General features: G+C 44.8%; 1 long non-coding RNA gene across 2 annotated transcripts; it reads left to right on the top strand.

Moving 5' to 3' along the window:
- The first annotated feature begins 900 nt into the window (after positions 1-900).
- Positions 901-10,560, top strand: LOC137842794 (uncharacterized). 2 transcript variants are annotated; one of them, XR_011089219.1, is made up of 3 exons: positions 901-1,036; positions 2,161-2,261; positions 9,966-10,560. It is a non-coding gene; the product is annotated as an uncharacterized lncRNA (long non-coding RNA). The 2 variants fall into 2 exon arrangements; XR_011089218.1 differs by lacking the exon at positions 9,966-10,560 and adding an exon at positions 2,403-2,839.
- The last annotated feature ends 7,905 nt before the right edge of the window (positions 10,561-18,465 follow it).

Genomic DNA, 18,465 nt, shown 5'->3' on the forward strand with positions numbered 1-18,465 from the left:
ATGGCTGAAGATATTTTAAGTCATTCCGCCCTCAAATCAAAGAAATGTTTCAAACTTAATCTGTGAACACTTTGAGCTGGACTTAGGGGTGAAATTTGCCTAATGTACATCCTCAAAACTTAGTTTAGGTGGTTGCAATGAAGTTTCAGCTTCTGCAGTGGGTCACATTACACAAATTAAATTCTCTCAGTCTTGAGTGAACCTGCCTATCACTTTGCCTCTGAGAGATCAGCAGCAAGAGCGATTGCACACACATGTCTAGGAAATCTGTCTACCTGTTATCCCTCCCCTTTGAAGCACAGCAAAAAGCTGGGACTAGCACAGCCAGTCTGTTGTAATTGAATTTCCCTGCCTTGTGTGTTATATTTTATCAGGCTGGGCTCTTTCGGCTTGCAGTGATGACTTGGAGGTATTTGCATTGCACAGGGCTGCTGAGGAGAGTGGTTGAAAAATGGTGTGAAAACGCTGATAAATAGTTCTAAATGAAAGCAATTTTAGCAAGAGAGCCCGTAGGCGGCCTTAGCCTCCTTTTTGGTGATTGTAACACTCCAAAGATAGAGCTTCCAGCAGCAATGGGCACACAGAGGCAGAGCTGTGGCACAGAACACCTAGGCTGCAAGAGCCAAAGATTGGCTTTGCTTTGCCTCACTATTGTTTGAGTCCAGCTGGATCAATTTATTGGCCAGATTAAAGCCCCTAAATCTGCTGCACACCCATTCATGGCTTTCTTCTGCCCTACTAATGGCAAATAGGTGGAAGAATTTGGAGCTGTCAGCCATGGAGGATACAGCTCTTGCTCTTCACACTCATCCAGCACTTGCACCAAAGGTAAAGGCAACAGCAGCCTCTCACAGGTGTACCTTATTCCTGGAGCTAACATTTTAGGGGCCAGCTGACATCCTGCCATGCTTAGGCCCTGGGCTGTTTATCTGTGCCTGCAGTCTGTCTGTCTGTGAGTCTGGAGCAAGGGATGTGGGAGTCTGCAGAGCTGATGTCTCAGGGGGTCACCACTGATGGAAACTAAGCTCATCCCCAGGTTGTAATTATTTGATATTAACATTCAGACCCATTTTTAAGTTACTTTAAGATGTTTTTAATATGAAAATAAAAAGCTAAGTGATTCCTAGGCTTGCATTAATGGAGGTAAGAGATAGAAACCTAAAGCTAAAAGTACTCTTTTTTTTTTTTTCATCTCCAAGTACATATGGAAATAGCTCACTCCAGCCCCTTGTACTTAAGGATCCATTTGTGCTGCTGCCTCAGCTCCTCCTGTGGAAGGCAGCGAGTTGAAAGAGTGATTTAGACACTGTTAACGCAAACGAGAGGAGACAGGCCAGTACTTAGCACGACAGGCTCCTCAGAAAGTTTAGACAGGGAGAAGCTGTTTCTTTTCTCTCTGTCGTTTCCCCTTTGCAGCCTGCAGATGAGAATTTCATAGTAGAATAATTCAAGGAGAAGGAACCCCTAGGTAATTCGGCTCCAGTCATCCGGCAGTCCTTAAACTCCCCAGTCTTTGTGGATCAGCTATGTGTATGCTAGCAGATGCTGTGCATTAGTACATTTAATAGAAAGGAAATTGTCCAGAATGAGTGACAATGCATATTCTAAATATCCAATAAAAGTATTCAACAGAGGAATTCAGGAAACACAAAAATGGAAGGGGCTGAAGGGTGATGTCCCTGCTCAATTGTATTGTGTATTCTAAAATGCTCCATGCTAAATGAGTGGGTTTGATGGAGGTACTGGAGAGTAAAGTGAAATGGCTTACCCATGCAGCAAGCTGGCTGACCGCTGCACCGTCTGACATTAAAAGGTACTCACCTTCAACGTATAAAAGCAAATGGGAATTCAGATCCATAAGACCTGAATTAAAATCAAATGTAGATCACAGATTTTTCCCCACTGATAACACCAGTTAAATCTAGATTTTTGTACGTGCATTTCAGTTTAAGATCATGAGACAAGAACTGGCTTTATCTACTAAAGTAAAAGCTATCTTTGTGCAGAACACTAGGGAAAAAAAAAAAAAAAGCCATTCTCTGCTTTACATGCTCAAAATGTATTTTGGGTAAACTTATATAACTCGTGGATAAATTCTTTCTGCTGGCTTCCCTTTACAGGAATGAATCTGACCTCAATATTCAACGTTATGTTTTCCAGATAAACTTGGCCCACATTACAGCATCCATCCTTTGGGTATACTGCAGAAATCACTCCAGCTCTTTTCAGCACCCTGGGCAGCACGTGGACTTCTAATTGTAGTGAGTAACCTTTTTTATTTTTATTTTTTCCTTTTCTGGAAGTTCTGAGGCATAAGATCATTCTCCTAATCCTAGAAATAACTCTTTTTTCTCTCTCTCTCTTTTTTTTTTTTTTATTGTGACCGACTACATTAACACAAGGGAATTGGCTTGAGGTTCTAGGATAAAGGCTATCTATTGTGTAATTCTCTGTATTAAAGCCATCAGACAACTATGTGGATTCAGAAAGTCAAAAGGATAAATGTCCTGTGACAAAGGAAGAATCAAAGGTTTCCAGATACCCACTTAGGTTATGAGTAGACCTATAAAGAAAGGGACTGATCAGCGATGAGAACAACATCTCAGATGAGCTGTGGGGATAAAGTGAGAATTGCAAAATGTCAAGGTTTTAATTTCCTTGCAAAGGAAATTCTTTGCAGAGGAAATTAAAACAAACAGTAGAAATTCCTTGCCCATAGAAATAAGGAGAATGTAATGAGAGAAGAAATACTGACACCATGCAGGAAGAATGGCCCCAAGTTTAAAAGTAATCTTTGTTTGTCCTGAAAACAAAATGAATAATTTTCTTTCAATTTCAATGAGGATGTTGATAATAACCATGGCATAAAGGTGGGACACAAATGGAAAGAAGTGTATGGACATTTAAATTATTATAGCTGAGGCAGAAGTAAAATTCAAACTGCTTGATACAATGATAATGAGAGGAACAAATTGCTTTTATTTCTGATATCTGAAAGGCCTGTTTAACAAAATGTTGGTTCAGTAGCAGGTTGATACTATATAATGGAAGAATTGTAAGCATGGCATGTGTATTTTAGAGGGAAAAAAATGATCAAGGCATTTATAAGTCTATTAGTGTGACCTCTGTGGTATGCAAAAACACCTTTGAAAGACAAAATTAATTAGAACAGCGTAAGGTGGATCACAAATCTTTCTCCAAGAAAAGGCTGCAAAAGAATGATGTGTATCTTGCTTTGAGAAGGTAACTATTTTCCAGCTGGTTGTTGCACTTGGATCTAGGAACACTTGATACAGGCAATATGAAAAATACTCATTGAGGCATTAGGGGTGAAATGAAGTTAGATAATAAGAGTGCCACCAAAAGAGAAGAGTTCTCCAAGAAAGGAAGTATTTCAGTGGGGGTGGTTGGTAATAAAATTGTTCAAGGGCCAGTCCTGTCAGATCCAATTTCATATTTTCATTAATAGTGGAAATTGTCACAAAATACCAGTGACAAATGATGTTGGATAGAGCTGGTGTAAACTCAGTGGAATTTCCTTGTGCTAGGGTACTGGGAAGCATTGAACAAGTGAACTGAGGAATCTGCGTAGGAGGACAATGTTTATGAGTTGGAGAAATACCTGGATAAGCTAGATGACCTTAGAAAAGACCACTGAGGCATCAGTATGTGATGGAACTGTTGAAAAGGCAAATCCTAAGATACCTCATGCATCGTATGTCTAATAAAGCAAGAGAAAGCAAATATTTTTGTATAAGTACCTGATATACCTTCAGCTGTAATGCTAAGTGCAGTTCTAGACACTCTTGTCTGATGCAGAGTATTTCAGAGAAGAGCAGGTTCTAGGAAGGACTGATGGGATAATCAAGTGGACAGGGAGTCAAAGTCTTGGATTTTTAAGATAAATAAAAAATTGCTGTTGCTAAACGAGTGAGGGGATTGTGGAGGATAAGAGGAATAGAAGGATTCATAATGCCAGGGAAGGAGACAATTTGTTAAGCTCAAGGGTAGCACTGACACAAGAACAAAGGAATGTCAACTAGCCATGATTAAATTTAAGCTGAAAAATGCAGACATTATGACTTCTCCAAGTCAGAAGGGAGAGCTCTTCTGCAAAGCCTCTCAAGGGTGGAGGAAACTTGAGATTCATCCCACCTAACTGTAGACACTTGATGAAGGTACTTACCTTAGGGATTTAGTCATACTAGATTCCCCTATAATTAATGTAAAGAGCCTCCTCCAGACTGTGACTCAGATTTAGGTGCATTGAATTACCTCGGAGATGTTTCCCTTGCATTGACCCGAGGTCCAAGGTGACTAGTGCCTACTGCTGAAACCTGGGGTAAGTCTCTTAAGTATGAAGGGTGCGTCTCCAAGTGGAAAGGACCAATTCGTTGCTAGATGAAGAATGATTAAGAGATCATATGGAATGAAACCTGCCAGAGCAAAGACAAAGCTTTGAAAACCCAGTTCTAATTTAGACCACTCTGACATTTCAAAGTTCTTTCATACTGATACCATTTTGGATACCCTTACAGACTACTTTTACTTGCATTTAAGGCCCCAAAATAATTCAAAAGGTGGGTTATTCTTTACTATTTCTTTATTATTCATGCTATACTTGGTTTTATCTTCAGAACCACGTACAGCCTCTGGATGCTACGTGGAATTATAACATGGTCTCAGGTGGGAAGTTGAATTCTGGGAAGAAAGATGAGTTGTGGCTAGTGCCTGTGGGCAGTAGGTTTTGTCTCTGCTGGAGAAGATGAGAGGTAAGATTACCAACTTCCAGCCCTTTGAAATCAAGTCAAGATTTAGTGCCACAAATGTACCTAATTTTGTGTAAATTGATGCGTTCTTTACTAGCATGGGTGAAGCTGTCTGGATCTTCAGGGATTGTTATCCCATCCCCTCACTATATTACAGTGTATTTTGGCTTTCTCTATGAGATATAGTAGGGTGAACACATTAGCAGATCTTCTGTTTTATGCCAGTTGTTATATCTGGATTGTAAAGAAATCACTCTTTATTCTCACTAGCATATGAAGATCAAACCTCTGTGACTATGTTTTTCAAAGTGCAACATTTAAATGCCTCTTTCCAGGCCTCTCGCTAATCTCTTTCTCCATTTCATGAAGTGGTGCTAATTTGAAGACATTTTAAAGTGCTCAAGAAAGAAAGCTGGAAGTGGAGGTTTGAAGGTGACAAGGCCTCCAGTGAGGGAGAGGAGGAGGAGAGGGAAGCTCGATAGCGCTGCCCTTCCAGGGATTCTGCCATTAACTGCATTATTTTTCTAAGCTCATTAAATAACCCTTAGAACTGTGAAAAGGTCAAGAGAGAGGGGAAGGAGCTGAAGCTGCCTGTGGATTTTGGTGGTGCTGCAATTTCCTAAGCAAGCAAAAGGAGGAATGAGCGCGGGGGGAATGTTGAAGAGGCAATGAAGGAGGAGAGTGGAGAGAAGTGTTGTTTTTTCTGTTGATCCTTTTTCTTGGAGCATTTCCACCCCCCTCCCTCCGAAGGCAGTAATAGGATTTGCTGGAGATGCTGAAAGCTCCAGATGAGGCTTTCGGCAAATTTTGTCTTTTCTCTCTCCCCTGTTTGCTTCCTCTTTCTCCCCACAGGTGCATTTCACGGGCTTGCCTCTGTGCTGGGGAGAAAGCAGGTCATGTGGAAAGGAGGCAGCCAAGTGCAGAGACCCAAAGAGAGAAATGATCACGGGGAAAATTACGGGTTGTTTCCTCACTGTTCACCTGCCTTGAGTGGTTCACTTAATTAACAATGCAAGTGTGAGCTGACAGATTTGGCAGGGAACAATAATGCAGTGGGAGGTGATGGAAAGTAGTCTTGCTGGGAAAGTTGTTCCTGATTTATAAATACACCTGATTATTACAGAGTCGCCCATTAATGACTCTGTAGTTTATAGCAACATTCCCTGTTCCCAACCCATGTTTTCATGGTGTTATGCAAAGGTGGCAGAATTTGTCTCTGGGAGCTGAAATTCATCTTGCAGAACAGCTTTGTTTTCATCCATTGAGCATTTAAAAAACAAAACAGATAAAACCTGCCTGGTTTCCTGTGTGCAAGGGAGTCAGCTAAAGGTAGAGTTTGGTCTGCAAACATAGGAAATGTCTCAGTTTTATTCTTGGAACAGAAGATGGGTCCCAGGAGGCACTGGGCTCAGTTTTGTTGTGTCCTTGGCTCGGAAAGCCAGCACAGCGTCCAGCTGAAAAGAGGCCTGGTTCTGGTCTCCTTTACTCTGACAAAGATCAGGTGCTACTCCACCAAGTCAGGAAATTACACTGGTGGAATAAAACCAGCAGGAAATCAGATGAGAAACCAGCCAAGCAGTTGAAAACTGGGACATTTAAACTTGAATGTATGTTATTTTCCCATAAAATTAAAGGCATTATAGATGGAAACATAACCCACCATCTAAATATTAATGCTTTGTAAAGTTTGGATGTAAACTCTGTAATTTGGGCCAATGTCTAACAGGGAAAGGAATTGAGCTGGCTTTGCTGAGCCAAGGGAGAAACTCCATGCAATCAGGCAAAGCAGACTAATGATCTGCAGCTTCCTCTGCCCAAGCTGTTTCTCCAGCTTCATGGCTGATAGGGATTGCTGGCAGTCCTTGTCACAGGCTGCAGGAGATCTGGCCCCCAGAAAGTCCTCGTATTTGGATCAGGCTCAGTGCTGGGTCCCTCGTTCGTGTCTGCTCCTGGATTTGCTTTGGCCGGAGCTCTCGGGAGGCCGTGCAGAAGCAGCTTATCCTGCGAGCTCTCCCCACGCCAGTTTCCCATCCAAATCCCAGCGTAGCTCTGCGGTAGCTGCTCTCTGGAGGAGCCACCTGCTGCTGCTCACAGCAGCCAACAAGCTGTGGTTGTCCACGGGCCAGCTCAGAGATGTGGTCCGTGCCATGGCACAGGTACAGTCTCGCCTTCCGCTGCCGCTCTCCGTGGGCAGAGAATTGGTTTCTGGTTGCTCTAAAAGCCGGACCCTCATTAGGAACACCACGTGTGGGAAGGCCTGAGGTAGAAAGGCAGTTTGTTACTTTTTAATGGGGTTGACTTCTAAGCCACATTACAGGACTCACAGAGTTGTCTCTGCAGGTCAGAAACCTTCCAAAGAGATTACTGCAAGGAGGAATTTCAGGCAGGTGCAGAGGTGAAGGTCTCCAAACCCACCGATGCTGTGCGAGCCTGGGACATGAGAAGCAGGCTGATCTATCCGCAAATCTCTCCCTTAGCTACTGCAGTCAAATTCCCTTGAGCAAAGGAAATGTCTGCTTTTAATTGGCGGCTGTTTCTTAACTTCTGAACGGTAACATCCAAGGCAAAACAAACAAACAAAACGTAAACAACAACAAAAGGCAAGGTTTCAAACTGAGCTGCTGGAAAAATCAAGGGCGATGCTTCCGGAGAAGTGGATGATGTTTTAGATACCGTTCGTGATCTTAATACAAGATGAAGATGAAATGTGCAACTTGCATGTGGGGTAGTCAGCTGGTAGCAGGACTGCAGGTCTGTGATGTGCCAGTGAGCAAAGAACGTTGTTGGGGTTGGTGCTCAAAGACATTCCCCAGCAAAGCCCCATCTTTGTGCAATCCAGAGGCTGTCATCAAGTACACCCCTGCTCCAAATGCAGCGTGTGCCACAGGATTTGACACAATGTTGGCCCTCTTCTTCGAAAAGAAGTTACTCAGAAATTCTGCACAAATAAGAATCCAATTCCTTGGATTCTATATGAATAAATACACAGTATTGTGACATTTAAAATTCTTTTTCTTTTTTTCCCCTCTGGCTTTCCAGAACCAATGAATATAAAGCTTAAATTTCTGCCCTTTGCCTTTGGAAAGCTGGGGGAGCTTGTGTATATTTATCTCAGTGTAGAAACTGTGTGAAAGCTTCATTTGCATCGGTCAGAAACCGAGCAAGATTGTTTTCTAAGGTCAGGGCTATACCTATCTGGGACTGGGCTTTTGTAACTGGTGTTTCCGTGCAATAAGGTGAATTCACAATATTGCTGGTGGGGTCTCAGCAGGCTGAGGCTACTCAATTCTTATGAAGAGATTGAGATTAAGGTCAATCAGATTAGGGTGTTCAGACTTGGCACAGCTGAAAATCCCTTTTTGCACTGCTGGCTGCTGAGTTCACAGAGAGGAGAGGAGTGATGTCTCAATGTTAGGACATGCATTTCCCCACCTATAAGCATGTGAGGACACACATAGTCGAGCAGCACATCTGTAAAGCAGGGGAAGTATTTGGCGTGCGCTCCCCTTGGGATTAGCACTTCAGTAAAGCAGCGTGTTGAGCCAGAGTAACACGTCTTTATTTACTGAACAGATTTTGCATGTTCGGTTGTGTGAGTGAGTAAGTACAAGACAGAGATGAGCTTCTCTGCAATTGGAACAGTTTCTTTGTCAGCACTACGGCTCCTCCATTTAATTCCACAAATCTGCTGTAATCAGAGTGGCTTCACCCATCAGCTCAGCTGAGAGCGAGCACGGGAGGAGGAAGCGGCTCTTACTTTCCAGCTCTCTGCGTTCTCAGGCATTGCATCAAAGTGGCATGGAGCCTCCTGGGAAAGGGATTTGCTATAACTCATGTCAGTCCCAGCCACATTATGTTTATGGATATGATAGACTGAACACTGAAATTACCATTTGCACAAATGATCACACAATTCCTTCAGGCCTACTGTGTCCCTTTAATAGTCCAATCTTTCAATAATGAAGTGGAGATCAGTCAGGACTCTCTGGAAATCCCATCTTTTTCTTTCATTTCTCTTTTTTTCTCCTCCTTTTTTTGGGCCTTTTTATTGCACACATTATTTTTGCCCTTTCTCGGAGCCAGATCCATTTACCGAGAGGTTTTAAGGGAGATCAGAAATGAGATTCTCAATATTCTGTTAATACTCCAGAACTAGCAACCTGGCAGAGACAATTCATTGCTGCTTGGGGCAATGAGTCATGGAAAACTCCGAAGTTAGAGAACTGCGTACAGAGAAAAGGGATGCTATTCATGAGGCCTCAAAAACCAATACAGTGCAGGAAAGACACTTTAGAGAGCAGGCTTTCCTTACTGACTTAATACTGGTTCTTACACTCTCTGCTCCATCTCCTTTAAGATTTTACTCTGTTTTAGGGCACTTCTTGAGATCAATACACTGGGCCAGTTAACTGATGGTGTTAAAGGCATGAAGTATATTTGTTGCGTGGATCAAATGACGAGCTGTCCTAATCAAAAAAGAGGGTTTGACCCTCTCAACTTTATTTTCATAAGAGGCTCTCCTACAGTTCTATTCACCTGTTTCTCAATGAAAATGTGTCTCTGTGAGAAGCAACAGGACTTTTCCTGAATTTATCTTTTAAGGACTCAGCCAGAACTGAGAGGTGTAAGGCAGAGGTAGTAGACGTGAGCTCTGCAGAATAGGTGAGAATACGACTTAAGATTGCTCTGAAACAGAATAAGTAGAGATGAGGCAATCTGCCCTTTGAGGACACACTGTGAAGCACTGGGTATGGTGCTTGACACAGGGCATGGTCTGGAGAGGTGATGGGAGAGCTGCTGACAATGGCAGAAGTCTCTGCCAGTTACATTTAGCTGATAATCCAGGGAATTGGGAGCAATAAAGAGATTGGGCCCTAGCAAGGAGCCGTGATTTGTATCCTGATCTGGGCTGCAGCCTACATACAGCTCCCGAGCCACATGCAGAGGTGGTGTCACACCACAACGCTCTGTGGGAGCTGGTGGACGGGACTCTCAGGTGACATAAATCGTGAGGTTTTGATGGAGCTGTATAATGAGAAACTTGGGTTTTGCTGTCTGTATTCAACACTTTGTTGATATTTTTTCCGTCTTCCCTCTTAACATCTCTTTCTGTCCCCGCATAGTGCTTTACCCTCTTTTTCTCATCTTCCTTTCTTTTTTTTTCTGTACGATATATTTCTTTTCTCTTCTGTTTAGCTCCCTTCTCATTGCTGTGCACCTAGTAGTTACTTCAACCAAGACATGGATATGGTCACTCTGGCAGGAGATCGTGCCCTGAAAATCAAACCTGCCAAAGACGATGGTCAAAGCCATTAGAAAGATTGCAGCTTGAGCGCCGCCCCTCTCCAACCCCTAAACGCGAGCACCGAAGTTCCTGTAATTGTGTTGTGTTCGGGAGCAAATTGTGCCTGGAAATCTGTTTGCGAGGCCTTCTCCACAAGGCTGTGCCACGTGCGCGAAGCAGCTGCAGGAGCCGGGAAGGTGCACTCAGGACTTCAGCAGTCTCTTGGTGGGGGATTCCGCTCCTGAGCTGGAAGCCTCCATCTCCCCACTGCCTCTCCAGTGGTGGGAAGCTGCCGATGTATTTGTTTTTAATTATTTCCCCTGTTGCATTCGCTCTGTTTTCTTGCTTACGTTAACACAGCTCTCCTCACTGCCCGCGCTCAGCTGCCTATTTGTCATTTCTGCTGTTTGACGTGTCGTGGTAATCTATGTGCACCCAGCCTGCTGTGCATCGATATTTACTAATGGAGCTTCTTGTATGCAGAGGCTGTTTGCAATAAAAAGATAATGAAGAAAACTCCTTGACCCTGGCCAAGCAGTTAGCAGAAATCACAGCTATCGACAGGGGTATATCCGCCGTCCATCCCTGGGTGGGAAGGAAAGAGCCGATAGGGGGAGAAGAGGAGGGGAGTTAAAAGAGAGGGAATTGGGACCTGGGAGAGATGTGGAGGAAAGAAGGAAATGAAATGGAGAAACAGAAGGCAGCGAGGGAGGTGTGTGCGCGAGAGAAATCATTGCAGGGAAGAGGAGATGGGCAAATGGAGAACAAAGTACTGGGGGGATTGAAGCTGGAAAGGCAGGGAGGAGAGGGAGAGAGAGTGGGAAACAGCAAACAGAATGGGGAGCATGGGGAGGAACAGGAGAAAAGGCAGAGACAAAGAAAGAAGCAGAAATGCAGTAGGTGGTGGGGAGCAAGAGCTTGATTATGGGGTAAATGGCATTGGTCTGTTAATAACCAGTGGAGGATTGGCACCGAGGACCCAGTTTGCTGACAGGAATGGAGCCGGGCTGCTCTACACCACCCGTGTGTGCGGTCTGCTAACTTCCAGAGAGCTCTGTGCATTTCCAGCAGTTGAGGTTTTGTCTCCTTAACCACGAGTTTCTGTCCCATGGCAGTGATGCTGTGTCTCTAGGCAGAGCACAGCTCCTTGATACATCCAGATCTTGAAGCTTCCAAAACCTGCAGCTGCTCTACGGGTGGGAGTTGGTGTTCACCTCTTCGTTGGCACACTGATCTGGACTGAGTCACCTGAGGCTTCCCAGCCAAGAGCTCATGAAGTCACCTCTGGGGACAAAATTGTGTGAGAGCCCAGCCCTCCGTGCACGTTGAGCCTCCCCAGCCCTCGTGGGAGCTGTTATCATTGTGGGGTCACTTCCCCAGCCCTGTCCTCTCAGGGGTGCAATGGGGAAGCCTGCCCCTGTCCTTAGTGAATCCACCTAATCGGGGGAAATCGGTAGTGTACCAAGCTTCTGTGTCACAAAACCGAGCACTTGACAGGCTTGTCCAGTCAAGGGGGAGCCTTTTTCTGTGCAGAAGACCAAACTCACAGTGCGTAACGCATTTTGCAATAAAATCCTTACGGGTTTTCCCAGGCTTTTGCAGTAAGAAACAACAGTGAGATCAATAAACGTCTTCATACTTGCAAAGTGACCAAAAGAAGACATTAAGAGAGGTTTTTAAAATTCTGGGCTAGCCTGGGTCTTGGGAAAGAAGCGAGGAGCTTCTCTCAGAAGTGAGTACATGAAGCAGGTGTGAGCACCGAACATGAGGGGATCTGAGGGGTTAGTGCCGCATCCAGGGAGCTTTGATGCTCTGGCAAGCCTCATGGATTGCAACCAAAAACCTATTACAAAGCTGGGCTGTGATTCCCTGAGGCAGAGGCAAACAGAGCATCTGTAGAGAGAACTGACAGCGTGGATGGGGGGAGCAGGGAGGTTTTGTCCAGCGGTGCAGCATTGCCACTGTTCAGCGCACAGCTCCTGCCCTGCCCTGCTGCTCCTTGCAGCCCCAGGGAGGGAAAAACAAATTATCCCAGGGACACACCAGTGCCCAGGGTCAGCTGCAAGGCAGCACCCTGCTTCCCAGCACTGCTGGATAATTTTGGGAGGAGAGCACGTCTTCCTTCTCTGTTGTCCACTCCTGCCTGCAGAAGATGCCCTGCAACGGATTAAAATGTGAGCTGCTCAGTGCAGCAAACAGAGTGAAACTGGTTAAATTTGGTGCATAACGTCTTTATTAAGCCCAGGAGCAGCCTTCCTGGCTGGCAGTGACCCTGGCTGCCCAAAAGGGGTCGGCCACAAGGAGTGCGGCCACCCAGGGCTGGGACACGCAGCCTTCTCCTGGGCAGCGGCCTGAACATAGGGAGTGCCACGGTAAATTGCACAACAAAAACAAATTAAAGCTGAGTGCCTACAGCAAAGCACGTAAATCCGTACTTAATGGCCTGATTCCCAGAGGAGTGCAGCCCTTGGACCCAAAAGACTTGCTGTAGCGCACGATTGTGGCCTTTGGTCTGTTTTTGTGCATTTTAAGATGAAGTATTTTAAGGTAAGTTTCCCGGTGGCTTTGCTAATTTAATTTAGGCAGGAGGCAGACACGTGGGTGGGTGAACACGTGGGCTCCATACACTTTGCAGTCAGGGCTCCTGCCTGTTAATGACCCCACAGTGAAGCAGCAGCCAGCTCTGGGCATGTGGACAGCGGGGTCCCACATGGAGGCAGCCACATGAGAGGCCAGGGACAAGGCTTTGTCCTCACCACGTGTCCCTGGGCAGCGCCAGGTAGCAGTATTCCCACTGCAGGCTCTCACAAAAGCAGGAGGAGTGGGGCTGAACTGCAGAGCATCAGCAGGAGTCATTTACAGGGTGGGATGTTACTAAGGGGTACTCCTGACACGGGTGGGGCCACATGGATCTGTGGGTTTCAAGGAGTCTCCGATACAACAGCAATTATCAAGGACCCAGTTCAGCCCAAGGGAATTGCAGTCCCTAATCCCCTTGGTTTGGATAACTAAGTTTTTTTAATTATTTTTTCTCCCATTTCTTTCGGCTGATTTTAACCTGAGCAATTTGCTACTCGAAGCGAAAGGTTTTGTTGCGAGCTTTCACAGCAACCGGTCAACTACAATAAAATGTTTGATGGAGAATAGTTAAAATGAATTGTTTTGACTTCGTATTTCATTTTGGTAATGACAAAATGTTTTGTTTTGAGCACTGAAAAACTTTTGGTTTCCATATTTTTTTCCCCAGCCTAATTTGGATGGATTTTATATTACATTAAAGCATTAATTTTAAATAGTTTGTAATAGCAGAGTGATTCATATTATATCATTTTGATGTCTCCATATGATTTTTTTTACACATTTACTCTTCCGTGAGAAGGTTTGAGAACCTAGGCTGTTGCTTCCAATTCGGAAGAGAAATTTCCTGTAAAAATTGAAGTTTACTTTTCCAGCCACAGCTACTATCCCAGCAACTAATCCTTCCCCTTCCTCCATTTATTCCTCTCCCCGTCTTCCCTCTGTCTTTACCACTCCTTCCTCATTCTTCTTTTCTCCTCCTGTTCTCAGCATACCCAGTGAAAATCTCCTGTACCCAAGGGAAGAGCAAAGGTGCAGAAATAAACCGTGGTGCAGCCGGAGGGGAGCTAACAGGTCTTTGGGCACACCAGGGCTAGATTTCTTTCTGCTGGAATAAGTTCCTCCTGTCCCCTTGGTCCCTACATGTATATACACACACGTATATATGTGTATGTATGCTTGTGTATTTATATATAAAAACATCAATTTCTGTTTGGGATATCCTTGTTCTGTTCCCACTATTTAGCCCCATAATTGTGTCTCCCACACCAGAAAATGGGCTGAATAGGGTCATGAGAGCACCAGGAGGAAAGGAGAGCAGGTGAAGTGAAAAAGGAAGCTGAAAAGTTGTGAGGTTGCCTGCTACACGTCAAAAGAAGGGGCAATAAAATCTTAAAATGCTGCCTGTCACTCAGGATTGTTAAATGTCAGTGGAAAGAACACCTGGAAAACTTCTCCAGGATTGTTCAGACTTTGTCTTCACAAATACTTCAGCTATTTGAGAACAGTTGATTTCGAATATAAGCAAACATACCCATACACGGTGTACATTTGTATTAATATATATATTTATTTAAGCTGTACCTTCTGTGTTTGTTAGCTCCCAGTGAATTCCCTGCATGCACAGATGCAACTGGGAGCCCTATAGCATGGCACTGCTCATATTTCTCTAGGAGAACCGACCCTGGGTGGTACCTGGGAGCTGGTGAGACTTGGCACAGCTCAGGCCCGTTTTGTTCCCTGCCTCCAGACCCTCTGGGGTTGGTGGAAGGGCCAAATACCTCTGCTTGTGCAATCCCGCCCCAAAGACCTTGCGAGCGTCTCCTATCCTTCACTAGCAACCGTGGCGGTCGGGCGGCCGCGCTTCATTTCCTGCAGAATTTCAGCTGCTTCGGTATTTATCAAGAGCATCTGTTAAACAATCTGGAGGGGAGCGGTAATGGTGCCATTAGCGCGCGCGTGAGGAGGGAGGTGCTCGGCAGCACCGAGACCAGACGAGACGAGGCTGCGCGCTGTGCGTTTGGGGGTGTCGTGACCTTGACTTCTTGTCGATGAGCGATGTTATGTGTCTTGGAGCAGAAATGACGGTGGTAATGGTGCTCTGAATAGATGTGTTCTGGTCACCGGGGCTGGAGAGGGATGCAGGGGATGGATCATTAGAGAGACAGAAACAAGCAGCATCTCCGCACCGGGTTCTTGCAGAGGTGCTGTCCCTACGTGCAGGGAGAAAACACACAGAAAACGATGCAGGAGTGTGTACCCCCTTCCCCTAAAGATCATCCTTCATCTGGGGCCTTCTTTGCCCTCACTGACTAGCTGTTGGCACTTGTGGGCTCCACGGAGGTGAGCAGTAGTGTGGATAAGAAATGAACTCTGCTGAGATGATGAGTAGCATGCACAACACGTACAGCCTTGTGCAAAACCCTTCTGCAAAGAAGACAGCTCAGGGGCACCCACAATGCCCCCAGCATTCATCTGCAGGGCCCTAGCCCTAATTCCCAGGTTGCTTCCACAGCCTCTGTGACCTTCCCAAACTTCCAGGCATTCCCTGCAGCAACAACAGCAGCAGCCTCGTGCTCTGGGTCTGGCCTCGTAGTCCGCAGGACAGATGTATTGCGGCACAGCGGTGGCTACGCAGGGATCCTCTTTGCCCAGCAGCTGCTGCAGAGAAGTGTTGAACAAACCAAATCCCCTGTCTTTGCCCATAAAAACAGCCCCGATACAAGCATGATTGCTGAACAGCAACAGTGATGCCCACTGATTGCTGAACGGCATCCGCAGCGTCCCACTCCCTGTCTGCAATGGAACTTGGTTCTACCAGTCGGCAAAGTTTTGTTGATGTCAGATTTTCTTTTGATTTACGCATCTACACGCTTATGTAGTCCTAATTCATTTCTTCAATGGCCCTTCAGCTGTTATATTTTTGCTTGTCAGGGTGCTTTTTAATTTTTTTTCCCCCTTATAAAAATATAAAAACATTTAATGAGGAAATAATGATATTTTCTCATGTCACTGACTATTTTTCCTGTCATCTTTGATGTGCTTGTAACGTGGGCGGACAGATTATTTATGACCAGGGAAATTAAATATTATTTCACTTTTTTTTTTTTCCTAATGCAATCTGTGTCATCTTCCAGTTCCCAATTTCTTTCCATTAAAGTTATTGTCTTTGCTGTTCCACTCGACCGTTTGCTGTGGGTTTTGTAACAGCGCTGCCAGAAGATGCAGAAAAACATAATGGAGAAAAGAAATGGCATAATTTGCAGGAGATACTTTTCTCATCTCATTTAAATGAAGACAGTTTGTTCCTGAGTGTCAAAAACATCAAGAGCAACAAAAATATGGAAATTGGTAATTTCTTGCACTAGGAATACTTCCAAAAGGTTTGGAGATTCTGTTTGATTCTAGCAACTACTAAAGATGTGGCCAAGCCAAACTTCAGCATAAAATATCTGAAAGCTTCAAATGATTGAAAATCTGGGCCTGAATTTCTTTTTTTTTCTTTTAAGACTTTGGCCCCAAATGCTTCCCTCATCTGCTACCAGAACGTCTGCAAAACTAGGGCAGGGATCACAATCCCCAGCATATTCCTTTGTCAGCTGGGTGTTGGGGAACCAAAATAGAGGTGGGCAGGGTGCGTGTGACAGCCCTGCACCTGGGATCTCTGCTCTTAACACTTTCTGGTCCCCCATGCCCCGATGGCATGGGATGACACCGTGGGGCAGGAGCCTTTGTGTTTCCAGTATCTACCCAGAAGGGTTCTGCAGAGGCTCTGGGGTAGGATTTTTCTCCCTCAGGCAAGGAAGGACTAACCCGCTGGTCTGAACACATCGCCTGGGTTTCTTCTTTAAGCAGAGAGGACAGGTGAGCACCTCCGGAGTTGATTCATCTCTTCCCTCTGTGTTAGTCCCTTGTTTTATGAAGGGTGGAATCGCCTTTCATGGGTGCTGATTTCTCTATGGACCACAGAGGCAGCCCGTACAGCCAGCCAAGTGTTGTCAATCGGCTTTAAGGTGTCTGAACTAATGGCAGCGAAATCCCAGCCATTCTTTCCATCTGCCCTATTCCTCTTTTCAGCCACGACAGCTGCAATACCAGTCTCTCAAAGGAATCAGAGGTGAACCTGAGGCTAGCAACCTTAAATGTTGGAGAAATAAAGAGCACCCTGACTGGTTTTATCCCAGAATATTCTTGCCCCATAGCTAGTGTCTTCTCATTTATCTTCCCAGTTGTTCCTCTTGCTGCCGGTGTATTCAGTAGTGTATTTTGCAGAGGAATATTTTTCTTGCTTTCTTTTCAGTGTCATGGCTTTGTTTCATGGCTCCTAGCTCCATGTATCAAAGCCAAATCCAAACAGCCTTATATCACCTTTCTTCTTTTTCCCTTTTTTTTCCTTTTTTCTCTCCACATCTCTGCAAGGCTGCCTGCTAATCTCTTCTTTTGCAAAGATTAGAAAACTAGTTTTTCTTTGACCTTTCTGAACAATTGGGATGTTGGAGTCCCCAAGATGGGTCTCCATTATCTCATCTTTTGGGTTGCTGACAATGATTAGGCAGGACAAAGGATGTGCTCAGAGCATTGGAGTTTCAATCTGTCCTTAGGGAGTACCTGGAAATAAAAGCAAGTGGAGGGGGGACAGCTCCAGCAAAAAGAAAGGTTCGACCTTTAGAAATCATCCTTGGCTGGTGCTTTCTCACCTTTCCAAATATACATAACTAAGATCTGCAAAAATAGGTCTCTAAGTGCAGACACCTGCATCTAGATCAATTCCCCACAAGACTGCTCCCCCAGCATGTTCCACTGAAATGGACACTCAGGACTTTTGAAAATGAGGTCACAAGCAGAAATGTAATTTCAAACTATTATTTTTGTTTATGATGTATCTAGCCATCTAGCTATCTGTCTGTGTGCTATGATCTTTACAAGTTTTTATTCAGGAGTAGGTTACCCTTGTACAACAGCTCAGAGCAAGGGATGAGTGATGCTTCTGCTGCTCACAATCAATCTACGAACAGAACTGTGGCTCTACAAGGCATGATTTCTTCTCCTACTCTTCTTTTTAGTAGTTGATCACCTGCTGCTTGCCTTTTCCAGGGATTCAGAACAACGGTTGCCCATGCAGGGCCAGGTAAATTAGCAGGTAAATTTCCAGGAGCTGCAAAGCTTTCTGCCTCCCACCCGAGCGTGCATGGCACAGCAGTTTGTTTCTGTGGATTCAACAGAGCAGTGCGTAGGCAACATCCTCATGTTTCTCACTTGCATCAAACAAAGACCAAAGAACTGGCCAAACAAGCCAAGAATGGATTTGTAAAATACTGTACTCCTGCCTTACTCCTACTTCTCTTGTACACTGAACAGAGGAGAAACTAAAGTGCAGATAAGCACTGTGAGAAGAAGAACATGACCGTATGGTATCTTGCACAGCTCAGAAAGCAGAGGAATATGTATGCACAGTTACATTCACAGTGGGACATCCATGTGGGCAGAGAGAGAGATTTAGGCTTCTCACATGGCTGTTTTCTGCTCCTTTAGAGCACCTTGCCAACCTGCTGCAAGGGAAGCTAAGGCACAGAGAGGATACATAAAGAGAAAGTGAGAAAGATAAGAAAAAAAAAGAGAGATTTTTAAAAATGGGCTAACATATGAAGAATGGCCTTTGTGAACAATTCAGTCGTTTATCATTATTTCATTGGCATTGTATGAATTATAAATTCCAGATTATAATAGAGTAATATCTCATCTCCTTTCCCCCTCAATGGGCACTGGATGGATGGCCAGGTGAGCTGCACTTGGACCAGCAACATTCTCCAGAAGTCACTGTTCACCTCAAACTGC

This window comes from Anas acuta, chromosome 20 (assembly GCF_963932015.1).
Source record: "Anas acuta chromosome 20, bAnaAcu1.1, whole genome shotgun sequence".
Lineage (NCBI taxonomy): Eukaryota > Metazoa > Chordata > Aves > Anseriformes > Anatidae > Anas > Anas acuta.